This window comes from Balaenoptera physalus (assembly GCF_965194825.1).
Source record: "Balaenoptera physalus genome assembly, chromosome: 11".
NCBI lineage: Eukaryota > Metazoa > Chordata > Mammalia > Artiodactyla > Balaenopteridae > Balaenoptera > Balaenoptera physalus.
Genome location: NC_138896.1, coordinates 17,412,761 through 17,427,283, shown reverse-complemented (window position 1 = coordinate 17,427,283; position 14,523 = coordinate 17,412,761). Strand labels below are relative to the sequence as shown.

Below are 14,523 nucleotides of genomic sequence, written 5' to 3'. Positions count from 1 at the left end.
TGGTTAATAAAGAACCACCACCTATAGTATTCATCCATCACCAGTTTTCAAAGACTCAGAACACTCAGATACATTTGGCATAAAAATAGTACTCAGCACAGCTTGATTCTTTTTAGATGATTGAAAGGCTCTGTATTTCACCGTACTCCGGAGATGTCATTTTTGGTAACTGAATCAAAGTAATTCCCTGGAAAAGAGCAGAAGTGATAGCAAATGGAGAGTTCTGATTTTGGAAATATGCTAGAGTACTATTTTTAGCAACATATTAGGATCCAATATTATTCCATAAGAACAGGAGGTAGAACCTGAGATCACTGGGGTTGGCCAGGAGCCGCTGAAATTGATGAGCTCTGAGGATTGAGATCTAAAGAAGGTAAGAACCAAGGGCAAGAAGCAGTAGCAGGGGACTTCCCTGGTGGCGCAGTGGTTATGAATCCTCCTGCCAATGCAGGGGACAGGGGTTCGAGCCCTGGTCCAGGAAGATCCCACATGCCGCAGAGCAACTAAGCCCGTGCGCCACAACTACTGAGCCTGCAGTCTACAGTCTGCGAGCCACAACTACTGAGCCCGTGTGCCACAACTACTGAAGCCCACGCCTAGAGTCCATGCTCCACAACAAGAGAAGCCACCGCAGTGAGAAGCCTGCGCACTGCAATGAAGAGTAGCCCCCGCTCACGGCAACTAGAGAAAGCCCGCACACAGCAACGAAGACCCAACGCAGCCAAAAAGAAAGAAAGAAAGAAGCAGTAGCAGGATACCACCAGGCAGAGTTAAGGTCAGTGACTAAAACAACTGAGGAGCACAAGTGGCCAGGATATGCAAAGATAAACTATTTGAACCTGCGCACCAAGTCATGGAATTTGCATAGCAAACTTGAATCAGTTGTTAAATAAGAATTAAATTGATACAAAGCCAAGAGTCAGAAAATAAGATGGGAATTAAAAGATGCTCAGACTCCGAGCCCCTTTTCTGGGCACCTGGATCCCTTCCTATGTTCCAAAGGTGATCAGAACACCAAGCCAGAGTTAGCCAAACCCATCCCTGGCTTCGGAATCCTCAGTACACACAAACTCTGAGAACTCAGGAGGCCACCCTACATAGCAAGGACTTGGCAGTAGAATAATGATAACATGATGCTTCTTGCTCTCGTTTGTTTGCTTGCATCTCAAATGCACTCTTACAGCCATTTAGTTAGAAACCTACACAATCTATTCAGGTATACTAGTTTAATCATTGCAGTCAAGTGAGAATTTTAAATTTGGCTGCAGAGTCAGGAAGAATTCAACAGAAATTTTTGAAGAAACAAATTCCATGAACTTTCACCCAAATTCCCACGCTGAGACAAATACTGAAAACATATTACGATAGAAGCAAGGTTTATTTATCCCAAAGACAGAATGACAACAAGTGCCTTTTTTTTTTAAGTCTTTTAACTACACTAATCTGCAAAATATAAAAGAAGCTGAAAACATAGGCTAGTGATTTTTTGTTACATTACCATCTCTTTATTATAATCACTGAGGTCAAATACAGTAGGACGTATTTCATCACAACTAATTGTGCCAACCCCTGATGGGCTCTCCATTCTATACTAATTCACCATTAGGAACTATCATCCTTGATGTGCTAGTGCAGTGTGAGATTTTTCACGAGGAAGGGGGCAGACAGGAAGGGACAGCTCTCTAGAATGTCACTTTGAGGTAGGGGCTAAATAGAATTTGAGGTGGGAACATGGGGTCACTGTGCAAAGTGAGAGCCAAGAACTGCCCACCTTTGGGTGTTCTGAGTTTGGGGACAACTCCTTTCTTCTACATCTTCCTTGCATCCCAATGAAATAATTGAAAGGGGCTCAGTTATGCACTCCACCTCGCCCATAATATCTAGGGTTCACCCTTCAGTCCAAACAGGAGCTATGAAGACCTGGGTCCAGGCCAAAATGAGCCTCGGGGACACAATATGAGGGCCACAAAAAGTGTAGGCAATGGAACTTCTGGTGTGAAGTGTCGAGGGATGTTCAAGTTCTCTTCTTCCTTCTACTGTGGAAAAGCCCCTCTTTTTCAGGAAGTCTCCCGATTAAAGACACCCACAACTCCTGAACGGGCTTCTCCTCCAATTGCAACCCAAAGCTTTACATATGTCTTCATGTCCCTAGAGTTTTCTTGTGCCACTAAATGTGTAAATGTGTAGAGACAAAATTTTACCACCCCCTAGATTCTCTAATTGTTTAATATATTCCTCAATGTCTAATCCATCACGTCCTTAAAGCTGTCCATCCATTTATCTTTACATTTTGAAACTCTGAACATGAGGCCAGCATCTACTTAAATACTTATGCTCAGTATTTAATGGTGAAATTTAAATGTAAGTATAATAAAATATAAACACTGTATACCCCTTCCCCCCAGAAAAGACACCCACACTATCGAAAGGCCAAGTCCAAGGGAAAGGAAGCAAAGCATCTCCAGTTTGGCCAATTCTGCTCTAGACTTTTAGAGAAGTCCTATTCCCCCTATCGAAGCCATAAGAACCAGAAGCCTAAGAAGACCAACCCCGGGACCAGGGAAAGACGGCAGGGACCAGGTCACTTAGGCCGACCTCTGGCCTAGGCCCCAAGAAGGGCCCCTAGAGCCTCACCGCAGTTCAGAACAGTCGCTCACCAAAGCAGACAGCCCAGAACAGGAGCCAGATCTACGGACAAAGAGTATGTCACTACATGGAGTCCTTTTTCATACATATATAGAGGAAGAGAGACACCTAAGGGCAAAGACAAAGTAGACTGAAGTCACAGGGAGGTCCTCTACTCAGGGTTTTCCATTCCGGATTCGTAAGCTCTACCCAGGGCTCTTCCTTGGACATCTTCCTTGAAGAAGAAAGAGAATGGAAAGATGTTCCAAAACCCATTTTTCTTTTGCTACAGAAAGACGACTCTATGAACATTGCTACGTATCATCTTTGATACATCATTTGAAAATCCAGAATATTACAATTATCTATGCATTACAATACATTATAAATAATGTATAAAAATACATTACAGGTAATGACACCATCCCATTAAAATCCCACAAGTAAAACTCTTGAACACCGACTAGTTTCACCATCTTGCCGGCTTCCCAACTGCTGCTTGCAACACGAGCAGGAATCTAAAACACCAGCAGAGCAGAGGGTCCTCTTTTTAAGCCTGATTCAATGTTTGGGTCTCAAAATATATTCACAGAACCTGCAGAATAAGGGTAAACCATCAACGTGAAACTAGAAATGTTATCAGGTTCAGCAGAACCTCTCAAAGGGATATTCTTTCTTGTCTTAATTTACACTGCTGGTTCCCTAATGAATGGATTTGTGATATTCCATTTACCAGTTTGGTTACTTGGGCCAGATACTTCTCTGAACCCCAATTTCTTCCCTGTAAAATGAGAATGTCACTAACACGTACTACATTGGGATTGGAGTGAGGCTCAAATAAGAGGATGTATAAGATATTGGTGCACAAATGTCTGAGGTTTCTGGAGAGTTATCACTTCTCTGAGAAACAGAACACTGAACTATGAATTTTAAGACATATACTTTATACCCACTCAGACCAATCATTAAGAAACTTAAATTTCTCTTCTTGGCTTTCCCCATCAGTGGCTCATTATGAGAGAACTACTGGAGTTGTTTGGACTTTTAAGTCACTGTATACTGCAAAATGTTAGTATTAAAACTACAGTACAAAATTTTAGGTATCATAGTCTACTAGGTGCCTACTCTAAGATTTGAAGAAAGAAGAAAATAACTGTAAGAGCTAGAGAGTCACAGAAATCAATTTCAAACATAATTTCCCTCCACAGTTATCTGTATCTGCCTAAATTTTTAGAATTACTTATTTATGCATTCTAATTATCAGATTTTCAGGGACTTTCAAGTATGAATCACTTGAAACTCCATCATTCACTGAAACGAATACGTTGACCCACATATTCTGGGTTTTGTAAGACAGGGTAGCATCAATCTCCTACACACACTGCAGGTTTATCTATCCTTATGTATGTCACACCACCCAATAAAAGATATATTTAAAAACAATTAACAGGAAGAATAAGTTAGGACTATAAAATATAGTCTTGTGGGGTTTTTGTTGCCATCAAAGCTCAAATACTTTTTTTCAAGGTGCCACCAGGCTATCCAACACTTAAAATAGTCTAAATATCTTTCTATATCTTAAGGATATAGACAGGATTTGGTGGCTGTTAACTTACACTTAACCGAGATTATAAAAAACTGTTACTGGGATGCCAAAAATGTTACATGGTACTTCATAGGAAAGGAATGCTGGGGCTTAGCAACTGCCCAGAGTCACTCACCAAGGCTATGCTTATTTTGCTATTAGTTTGGACAGGTTAATTTTCAAAAATTCTTCACATAATAAGCAGAAAATAACCTGAATTCCAATAGAATGGGTTATTTCTGTTCAAGTTTGTGGCTACCATTTAAATCATAATTGTAATATAAACACTTGGCTCTACTTCGTATGTTTCTATCACAGGTCCTTAGCCTGACACACAGCCTATTGGCTGACTCTGTTGGTTACCTACCTGTGAGCCATCTCCCTTCAATTTCGTTCTGACACTATGTACTGATAGACATGATGGGCGTCTTCCCAGGCTCAGGGCGCCACTTGATCAGTCTGAGCCGTTCAGAGCAATCGCATCCCCCTTACTAGTGACTAGGTTTCATCATGGCCCTCTGTAGTTACCCTGGGAATCTTCTCATGGACTTCTTTGAAAGTTTTCCTCACTCCTTAAAAGATATAAAAGGCCAGGATGTGGAGAAACTGGAAGCCTCACGCATTACTGGTGGAACCCTCAAACCCACAAAATGCTGTCGCCACCTTGGAAAACAGTTCGGCGGTTTCACAAAAAAGTTTAATAATGTACCATACAATATAGCAATTCAACTCCTACCTAGCTACCCAAAAGAAATGAAAACATGTGTCCACACAAAAACTTACGCATAAATGTTCCTAGCAGCGTTATTCATGCTAGTTAAAAAACGGAAACAACCCACATGCCCTTCATCTGATGAATAGAAAAAGTGCAGTATATCCATACAATAGAACACTACTCAGCAATAAAAAGGAACAAGGTACTGATACATGCTACAATACGGATGAACTTCAAAAACTTTATGGTAAGCAAAAGGAGCCAGACAAAAAGATCACTATTGTATAATTCCATTTATGTGTGAAACGTCCAGAAAAGGCAAATCTAAAGAGACAGAAACTGCATTAGTGGTTACCTGAGATCAGAGGGTGATAAGAGAAATTGATTGCATTGGGCACAGGGGATATTTTAGGGGTAATAAAAAGTTCTAAAAATGGTGATGGTTGCACAACTCTGTACATTTACATATATATATATGTGTGTGTGTGTATATATGGGGGTGGGGGGGAGAGAGAGACAAAGTAAGGATTCAATCCTTCCTATCTTAGGTTCCCATGTGCGAACATGATGCTTGAAGCTGTAGCAGCTATCTCAGGACCAGAAGGAGAAAGCCAGCTAACCAGGAACCATGCATGACATTTGCTGAGCTGTTAAATTAGATGCTCTTGAAATAGCCCTAATCCAAATTTATTTAAGGTGGAACCAAAAAATAAAATAAAATAAAAATCCTCACTTAAGTATTTCTTATTTGAAGCCAAAAGCATCCTGATGGATACAGACTAGAAATACAGTCACCAGAGCTTTTTCAGTGGTATATGATTCACATACACATTTAATTTTGAAGGAAGAATAGAATTTTGAAGATACACATGCTACAGATTGAATGTTTGTATCCCCCCAAAATTCATATGCTGAAACCTAAAAATATCAAAATTACAGTATTTAGAGGCCGGGCCTTTGGGTGATGATTAGGTCATGAGAGTGGAGCCCTCATGAATGGGATTAGTGTCCTTATAAAGAGCTCCCAGAGAGCTAGCTCCCTTGCCTCTTCCACCGTGTGAGATCACAGCAAGAAAACAGCATCTATGAACCGGGAAGCCAGTCCTCACCAGACACAGTACCTTGATCTTGGGCTACTCAGCCTCCAGGACTGACAGAAATAAATTTCTGCTGTTTATAAGCCACGGAGTCTATGGTACTTGGTTATAGCAGCCTGAAGTGACAAAGACAATGCATTTGTGGTGATGTATATATATATATATTCAGACATTTCTAACTAGGTTGCATATTATCCTGTGTGACATGAGATACATTTAAGATGGCACCTAGTAGCTGTTTTACTAAAAACATATTTCATTCCAAGCTTGAACTAGCACTTGCTGTCATTCCAGCCTATCTCTCCTCTACTTTCTTTCATGTTCAGCATGAATCAAATGGCTTAAACATCCCAAATACATTCCAGTTATCACCCTATGTTTCATCTCTCCACGTTTTTGCACATCATATTTTCCAAGCCTAGAACGTTCTTCCCTTTGACTACATGTTAAAATGCTATGCATCTTTTAAATCCCAACTTGGGAAAGTCTTCCCTGACCCCAAAAAACAATCACTCCCTGCCCTGATTTAATTCTATACCTTGTATATATCGCTATTATCACCTCTGTCACATTGTATTGGAATTTGTTTTATTATTACTATCTCCCCTATTGTGAATGGCAAAGGGTATGAAGTTTAAAAAAAAAAAACAGCTCTATCTTATATTTGGGTGACTCTGAACAAATCACTTTACTTCTGAGTCTCAATTTCTTCTTCTGTAAGATAAACATGGATATTATCATCCCATCTCTCTTAGACTACTATGAGACTTAACTAAGATAACATATGCAAGAGCATTTTATCAATTATAAAGCACTGACAAATTTTATTTCGAATACATAAGGTTTTTTTAAAGGTATGTAATGGCCCACACAAATTAGGCAAAATATGTGATCGCTCACCATTTATCAAAACGGCTCTAGCCAAGACTACCAACGAGCATTGACCTCCCAAAGGCCTAACCCCGAAGGTCTATTCTCAACTGTCATCTTGCTCAATCCATGAGCAGCACTTGACCCAGACGACCTTGCCTTCCTCCTGGACATACTCTCTTCACTGGGCTTCCCCCTCAGTGGCAGCCCCTTCTCACTATTCTTTACTTGCCCCTTCTCATCTTCCCCACTTCTAAATCTGGAGGGCTCCAAGGCTCAGTATCTAGACCTCTTTCCTTTCTATACTCACTCCCTTAGTGATTTCATCCAGTCTCATGACTTTACATAGCATTTAAATTTATTTTTTATTTTTATTTTTTGGCCACGCGGCATGAGGGATCTTAGTTCCCCGACCAGGGATTGAACCCGTGTCTCTTGCAGTGGGAGCACAGAGTCTTAACCACTGGACCACCAGGGAAGTCCCTAAATAGCATTTAATTTTTTCCAACTCACAAATTTGTAGATTTCTTCCCTGAAAACCAAACTTGTGTATCAAACTGCCTAGATGCTTTAAGTATCTTAATGTGCTCAAACTGAGCTCCTAGTCTCCCCCACCCCGAGTGCACACTTCATCTCAGTGCATGGGCATTGGGTTCATTCAGGTGCTTGGGTCAAAAAAAAATCTCAGACTTGACTCCTCTCTTTGTCATACTTCCTATCCAGTCCACCAGAAATTCCTCCAACCAAAATATCTTCAGAATTCAATCCTTTCTCACTACCTCCATCCTGCTTTTACCCTTGTCCAAGTTGCCATCATCTCTCACTTGATAGCTGAAATAGCTTCCGAAATGGTCTCCCTGTTTCTGCCCTTGCCCATCTTTGATCTCGTTGAACCCACCAGCCAGAGTCACTCTGTTACAGCATTAGTTATATCAGGTGAATCATTGTTTAAACCCCTTCATTGGTACCCCATCTCCCTCAGTGTAAAATCACAATGGCCTTTAAGGATCCATGTGATCTACTCACCATACTCCTGTTTCCTCACTGACCTCATCTCCTACCATTGTCCCTTTTGCTCAGTCCACTCCAGCCACTATGCCCGCCTTGCTTTCTGTTGATAAACTAGACGCTTGGCACGTCTCTGCCTGAATGCTCTTCTGCCCGATATCATGTGGCTCATTCCTTCATTTCCTTTATATCATTCCTCAAATGTCACCTTCTCTGTGAGGTCTTCCCCGGCCATCCCATTGAAAATTGCAACCCCCTTTCCTCCTACTCCCCATCTCCCTTTCCTGGTTTATTTTTCTCAACAGTAGTTGTCACCTTTTAACATATGTTTTACTGTCACTAGTAAAAGCTCCAAGAGTACAAAAATTTTTATTTCTTCTGTATCCTCAGTGCTTAGAGCAATGCCTGACACATAGATGGCATATTACTTAAAAGAATGAATGAGGAAAGAATGAATGAACAAAGTAGGCTTCATAGATTCATGATAAATATATTTCTAAACACCTGTATCTTCAACAATAATGGGCAGAAATACCATCAAAGTTTTTAGAAATGACTGACACTTAAAAGTCAGGAAATTTGAGGCCATAAAGAAGAAATCAAAGTAAATTTCGGACCACTTAATGTTCCTAAAGAAACTCATAGCAAATAAGTAAGTAGCTAAACTTCAATTAAATAAATAAGTAGAAATGGTACTCAAAATATAACAAAATATTCAGTTGATCACCCCCTAGACTTATTATAAAGTTCAAAGTTAAATAAATGCTTTCTATTTACTTGTAAGATGCTTAGTAGGTGTTGTATTTATCATTTTAGAAAGCAGAGCTGAACATTTAGATTTTCTTCCTATGTAAGTTTCTTGTGAGTACCTTGGCAGATTTTTCTGGTTTCAATAATTCAAACTAATCATGTCAACAAACAGTTTTAAATAACCAAGACTATAAAATTTGATACTTAGAGTAAAGTTATTAAGTATATTTGGTTATAACCTAAGAATTAACATCACAGAAAAACTTTAAGGACTTTATCATTTTAAACTCTGTAATTACAAATTTTTATATTAGTAGTTGCTATACTAAAGATATATAATCTGCTGATTAAAATAGATGTTGTCCACAAACAGAAAGTTGTGGATACATATGGAAAAAAAGTTTCCCATTTTAATATTGATTTATCCCATGTTTTTCTTTTAAATTGTTATCATTTCCAGGCAACTCTCTGCTGATAAATTACAAATGAGGAGAAACAGTACTTTAATATTCCCATCAGAAACTTCCTAAGGGTAAATGAATATAATCTCCCTCAAACTAAATTATCACTCAGGGATGGCCATGTATTTTGCTAAATTACAGATCTGGAAAATGAAAATCCAAGACTTTAAACTTCATTTCACCATGATATGCTATTCTTCTAAGTGTTGTATGTACTAACTGTGAGGTTTTTTATTTAAATAAAGACCATTCTATAAAAACTAATGTCAGAAAATGTGCTATAGTTCTTGATTTCCTCATCAAGAAATCACTGAACCATCACTTTATATCATAGCTGAAAAGTGAATGAACAAAGTTTTTTAAACTATATCTAAGTTTACTCCTCACTGACAACATTGAAAATAGAGAATTTGTGTACATCAATTCTAGAAACTTGCTCTTATCTCAATTTACAGAAATTTCTGTAAGGAAAAGGAAAGGCCACGTAGTACAAGAGGAAGTCATGACCTTCGGGAACACGTTTATACGTAACAAAACTTAATAAATGTTTGTTGAAGTGAATTAATGCATGCTTAACTGGATAAAAAAACTTGAATAGAACATATTTTTAGAGAAAAGAACATATTTAAACATGTGAAAACTTCTATCCAAACTGACTTTGAATATTTCAGTGAATACTTTTGGTTAATGTGGCTTGAAACTTGCAAGGCAGTCAACAAAGAAAGTTGGAAGTATCAAAACATCACTGATTCGTTGTGAAAGGCAATAGTAGTAGCTTTTATTATAACTAAACATACTTACAGATGCTTGCCCCTCAGTTAAGTTTGTTCTTACATATATGGTTTTAAAAAATATATTCCCCACAACAACTTCATGGGATAAGTGTTATGCTCCCCACTTACAAATGAGAAAACTGAGACCCCAGGAAAGCAAGTAAACTGGCCAGGGTTATCAAGATGAGGATTCAAACTCGGGTCTGTTTCATTCCAGAGTCTTGTTTCTAAACCTCTGAGCCCAATGCTGGGTGGCCATTAAAACAGATTCAAAGATATTCACATCAGACATTTGTAGGTAAAACATTTGTTGGGAAATAATACTGCACTCTACACACACACACACCCCAAAATATTCCAGCAGATAAACTTTTGTTGAAAACATTTCAGGAAATCTGACGTTTCCATGCAACACACTTTGCCGAAAGTATACTTCACAGAAAATTTAAAGCCTATTTCTTGAACTAATATTCCCTGAGCTAAACAGTCATACAAAATAATTGTTGTTAATACACATAAAGTTTTCCATGTCAGTAACTCTACTGTTCAACAATTTAAAAATGAACGTCACAAGAGAGGATGTGCCTTAATTACAGGAGCGATCAACAAATCACAAAAATCTTGAAGCTAAAAGATTTCTTCAAGTTTCTTTAACCTAACCCTTCATTTTATAGATGACAAACTAAAGTCCAGGAAGATGAAGTAATTTGTCCAAGTTTCTACAACTAAAAAAAAGCAAATCATAATACTTTTTACTTACAGCGGGATAAAAATATTTCCAATTCCCAATTATCTTTTTGACCATACCTTAACATTTCTCAATTACAGTAATATATCAATGATATTCTCCATCTGTAGCATTTAAAACCACCTTGATCTTGAATCATTTTGAGGATCAAATCCTACAACTTAAATCATTTCAAAGCAACCTATTCTAAACAAAGAAAACTCTCACTTTCCATGGCAAACAACTGCTAAACAAGGAAAGTAAATACTGTATCAAAATACTTTTTATATTATCAACAGTATTTATGTGAATTTCGAATGGCTTTCTCACAGAGATGATCAAGAATGAATTATAAGACATAAAAGAAAGAATATAAGACTCTTAATGACCACTATAAAAACTTAATGTCTACCATAAAGATTAAACAAATGTACAGTTTCTGTTGTTATTACATAGTAAAGTTTTTATTCTAACAGAACTTACTGTACTTTATATTGACTCCCAGCTAGTAGGAATTCATTTCCTTCTGACCACTTTTGGATTTTGTTTACCAAAATGAAATGTCAAAAGTGAAAAATAATTAATGCAAACCATAAAAGTCCTGCTACTATAGAAACATTCAATGTGATATTTAAAAGCAAAATCAATCATAAATAAAATAGGACATTTGCCTATCGGACCCATCATTGTTACATAACCTTCCTTAGTAACTATATAATCCATGTTCATTATGTGTAATAATATCGAAGACACTGTCAAATTAATAAAATTTCCTTAGAAGTACCCAAATCGTCATTCCAGATGAAAATGAACCTACAAAAACCAGTTCAAAACAAGGAAATCCAAAGTCATAAATCACTTTGATCAGGCAACAGCTCAAAATAACTAGGCAATTCTCTAATGGCATTAAGTACCAGCTCCAAAATGAAGTGCTTGTAGAGTATTTAAAAAGCAACATACCTTCTTTAAGGTGGAGAATTCCCAGTGATCAAATTGTAGTAATCCACATAGGGAAGGCATCATCAAAAATCCCAACAACTTTTAAGCAACTCCAAAGAAAAAAGTTTGGTAAGTTTTCATTCAGGAATGACTTGATGTTGTATTGGTACTTCCATAATATTCACTGATAGAAAGATCCAGTAAGAACAATGCAGTACGAAGGAGTCAGTGCACTTATGATGCTTTCTAGATGCTGACAATAGTAATCACACCTATACAATTGAAATTAATTAGCGTTAGCTTCCAAGTCACTCAACACACTCAATTTCTTTTAAAAAAGTAACCTTAGCATTAATATATTTCTTTCTTTGACACAAAAATTCAAAACTACATAGTTCTGGCACTTGAATCATTTCTAGCTGCAAGTTTTAATAATGGATACTACTGTACGAAATCACAACTTTAAGAAGTTCAAATAGACTATGTTTGGCTCTTTCCTCCAGGTATTAGCAGCACAGTTTGATGTTTCATCTGTCCTGTCAAACTGTAAAGGTGGGAGATAAAGGCAAAGGGTGTGAGGAAAGCTTCTAGCTCTGGGGTGGGCATAGGAGAGGGTAGCAGTGATAAATTAATTACCTTGGTATTTGGAACGATCTCACAAAACAAACCTGAAGATAATGACCTAAATTTGCATTTTCTAACTCAAGAGCCCTGTTCCACACATTCCCAATATTTAAACACTGCTAGAACATACCACGTTTGCCCACTTTCAACAAACTCCCAATTTCTGTCCCTAAATGTCTTTCTATGAACCAAGTGACTGGGCGGATAAACAACTTTGTGGGAAAGCGCTGAAAGAAATGCCCTATAAAGTGGAGATGTTTACTAGGTGTGCAGTTTTCGCCTCATTTGAGCAAGAACCAACCCAGAAACACTGCGAAGTGAAGCTACTTGGGAAACAAAGTTAGCGAGTCTCCTTTTGCCTATAAACACAGAGGGAATTGCGCTGCCTCTCCACCCCGCAGAAACTGCAACAGCCATCCCTCTTTTGGGCGGGCGTGGCAGACAGAAACAAAAGGTTAAAACACAAAAGGCGGGGCGGACCGCCGGGTCTAAGGAGCTTCAGGCGCTCGCGTTCCCCTTTCTACTCAAACCCATTGAAATGGGGCGGGGGTGGGGTCCCGCGTTAAGTGAGAGAGGTGATGATGGATCGCCAGGACCGCGTAGGTTATTCTGGGTGGGTCGTGAAACTGAGAGGGGTGGATGGGATGGCCGACTCTAACTAGTGGTCCAGGCCCCATCCCTCCATCCCTGCATCTCTGACAGTCGAGAACCTGTGGCTTCTTCCTCCAACCTATCCCAGCCCCAAAGAAAACTTTCTGAACTCTTACCTGTTCGCTCTAACACCCTCGACCGCAAACACAAGAGTCCAATACCCTACCACCCAAACCTCTTCTGCGTTCTCGTGCTGCAGCTTTGGGTATGGTGCGTTGGATCTGCACAACGCTTCGCAGACTGTTAAGTTATAAAATGGTGAGGGAACGACCCCCGCTTCCGTATCTCTTTCCTTGGCAGGACCAAAGTCAGACCCGGCAAGTCCCAACCATTTCAGCACGCTTCCCTCCGGTCTGCGCGCAGCTGGGAGAAGGCGAGGCAAGGCCCCCTTGAGACACCCTTCCCCCCATCCCCCCAGCTCCTCGTATAAAGAGGCACTTGAGAGAAATGCCCGCCTGGCTTTTGCCCATTAGAAATAAACAAATAAAACAATCTGTGCAAGTTCCTTAAAGAACAAAAGAGAAGGGAACAGGGGAAAGGAGGTACAACTTGGCCAAACTTCGCCACCGGACTGCTCCTCGGTCCTCCGGAGGGCGGGGAGCGGGGCGCGTTGCGGGAGAGAGAGGTAAACAAGACAACAGTCCCCACTCACCTTCTTCCCCATTTTGTCGCACTTCTGAGGGACGTCTCCCTTGTCGCGGTCCTCGCGGCGCTCGGACACTTTCTTGTGGCCTGACAGCGGAGAAAGTCGCGGCGGCAAAGTTGCGAGAGGGAGATACCCGCGCGTCCGGGGGAGAGGGGAAGAAAGAGAGTTCATCAGAGTTCCCCCTTTTGTTCCAAGTCCCGGAGCAGACAAAGAGGCGGCGAGCGGCGGCAGGTTTCTCCCTCTCACCCCTTCTTCCTCTCTCCCTCCCCTCCCCTCCCCGCCCCCTCCCTCTCCCCGCATCTCCCGCCCGGCCGGGAACCTCGGAGGCGAGCCTGGGCGGCTCAGTCCCCAGCCCATCGCAACTCTGCCCCGACCCTCTCCTCCCACTACCTCGCCCGAAACTTTCCCCGGGAGATGCCTGTCCTGGTCCCCTCCACACCCACCACGCTGTCTAACGCGCTCAAGTCTGCGGGGGGAGAGGGGGAGGAATCTCCAAAATCATTGTTTCCGGGAGATGCACCTCTTTGTTTGCACTTTCCCTGCCAATCAGTGTGAGCAATCCACTTTGGCATCGAGTTTCTGTCAGTTTTTCCTCATCCCAAGAGACAAAATCCAAAGGGCAAGGGGTCAACCCCAGAAGATAAAGGCGCTCACACAATTGGAGGTGGGGTGCACCCTAGGCTCTCCATCCTGGTTCCTCCCCTCGGATCACCCCCTCCACCCAACACACCAAAACAACTCAAAGGGGCATCAAGAAGTGTTAGAAAACTCTCCCCCCCCCACCCACCCCCACTCACTCTGTCCCTTGGGAGCTCCCTCTAATCCGGAGGACAAAGCCCAGCTCGGGGTCCCACCGGGACCTCCACCCCTAGGGGCTACCTGTTGCTGCAGGCGCTGCGCGACTCGGTCCAGGGGCGCCGAGGGCGGATTCCCACCTCGAGCATCGCACCCACCTCTCAGACCCCAAACTTCTCCTAACCTCAGACCGAGACTGCAAGGCTCTCCGGGTGACCGCGCTCCCTCTGACCCTGGAGCCAAGCGCTCCTCACCGG

General features: G+C 40.9%; 1 protein-coding gene across 2 annotated transcripts in view; it reads right to left on the bottom strand.

Moving 5' to 3' along the window:
- HDGFL1 (HDGF like 1) overlaps positions 1-13,721 on the bottom strand; it is a 730,488-nt gene extending 716,767 nt beyond the window's left edge. For both annotated transcript variants that reach the window (XR_014251322.1, XM_082415287.1), the window contains exons 1-2: positions 13,478-13,721; positions 11,572-11,822 (exon numbers count right to left, since the gene is read on the bottom strand). The gene's annotated coding sequence lies outside the window, so the exon portion shown is untranslated. The remainder of the gene's footprint in view (positions 1-11,571; positions 11,823-13,477) is intronic.
- Positions 13,722-14,523: the final 802 nt, after the last annotated feature.